This window comes from Penaeus monodon, chromosome 24 (genome assembly GCF_015228065.2).
Source record: "Penaeus monodon isolate SGIC_2016 chromosome 24, NSTDA_Pmon_1, whole genome shotgun sequence".
Classification (NCBI taxonomy): domain Eukaryota; kingdom Metazoa; phylum Arthropoda; class Malacostraca; order Decapoda; family Penaeidae; genus Penaeus; species Penaeus monodon.
Genome location: NC_051409.1, coordinates 43717408 through 43718869, shown reverse-complemented (window position 1 = coordinate 43718869; position 1462 = coordinate 43717408). Strand labels below are relative to the sequence as shown.

The window sequence follows — 1462 nt, the reverse complement described above, 5'->3', positions numbered from 1 at the left end:
TAAGAATTGGTGGAAGTGTTGGATGGAAGAAATATCGCGCGATAAATTGTAATGTTTACATGGTGTTGGGATCCATGTCGGCGAGAGGCCGAAACACACGAGATAATTTCCTAACGAGTTTGTATCTCTGCTTGTTCAAGAAATATCAATATGAGTGGGGCCTGGAATTTGTGCAGGAATTATGATTATGAAAGGATATTTGATTACAATTTTAGGCATACAGAAGTGAATCCATTGATAATGTCCAGCACTCGTGTTCTCCCTTTTTGTTTACAATGTGATAGTTTCAGCAGAGACATGTTGGCCCCGAGTTCAGTCTCTCTTACATCTTGGATGATGATACTATTTATCGGGAGTGAGCAAAGGAAGTTTTGACATAGATTTTACGTGGAACTAATGCAAAAAAATGTTCACTTCTGTATAGTCAAATCAGGTTTTAAGTTTTGTAAATAAGGACTTCAGAACCTCTCCTCTATCATTGGAAATGGTTACGTATATTTGTAATGTAAATATACTTCCCTTTTCAAAGAATCTCCTCCTTTGTGGTGTGTATTTGCTTTTCAGGGGTATTGTGGGCAGACTCTTGAATGGGAATTTGTATTAGGTATAGATATAGTTGGTGTTACTTTGTTGCAAGCTTCTCATCGAAGACATGTTTAGACTAGCAGGTTTTCTCATGTTCAAAAAAGAAGCAAGATTAAGGCCCATGACGGTCGCTAATTGGACTTGTGTTCTCTCTGGCATTACCCAACATGGAAACAATATTCCACAAGAATTAAATTTGTGGCTTATCCTATGTTTCTGTAATTGCAGAATAATTATTGATAATTGAATCCTTATATTGTGTACTAAATCCTTCTACATAGTTTTTTTTAAAAATGGAAAATCTAAGATATCTACAACTAATTACTATTATCGCCCCCTCCAGCGAGGACCAAAGCACCACTGCAAGCGGGTGTGCGCCCCCAAGTCATGGCTCCTGACAAGTTGGGAGGCGTCTTTGCTCCCAGACCCTCCACCGGCCCCCACAAGAGGCGTGAGTGCCTTCCCCTTGTCATCCTGCTGCGTAACCGACTCAAGTACGCACTTACCAACGATGAGGTTAAGAGATCACCATGCAGAGGCTTATCCGTGTTGATGGCAAGATCCGCACGGACAGAACTACCCCACTGGGTTCATGGGTGTGTATTCACAAACTATTGTGGTATTTATTCATTAAGAACTACATCCTCCAAAAGAAGGGTTCACTTACTGAATAGCTGGTGGAATGTAGTCAAGATTTCTCGACTGGTAACATGCAAGAGAAGGGGGTTGGAGAAAGTTAAGGTATCAGACTAATGCATACTATTTTTTAAAGAAATTGTGTAGTCTTGTCCCATATGGACTGAGTATCCACATTAAGTTTAAAAAATGGAGTACTTTAGTATACATATAAGCATTGAATATAGTATTTGGACTTAAT

The 1462-nt window shown here is 39.4% G+C and overlaps 1 pseudogene; it reads left to right on the top strand.

The window, feature by feature from the left end:
• Positions 1–652: 652 nt before the first annotated feature.
• Positions 653–1462, top strand: part of LOC119588974 — a 3703-nt pseudogene continuing 2893 nt past the window's right edge.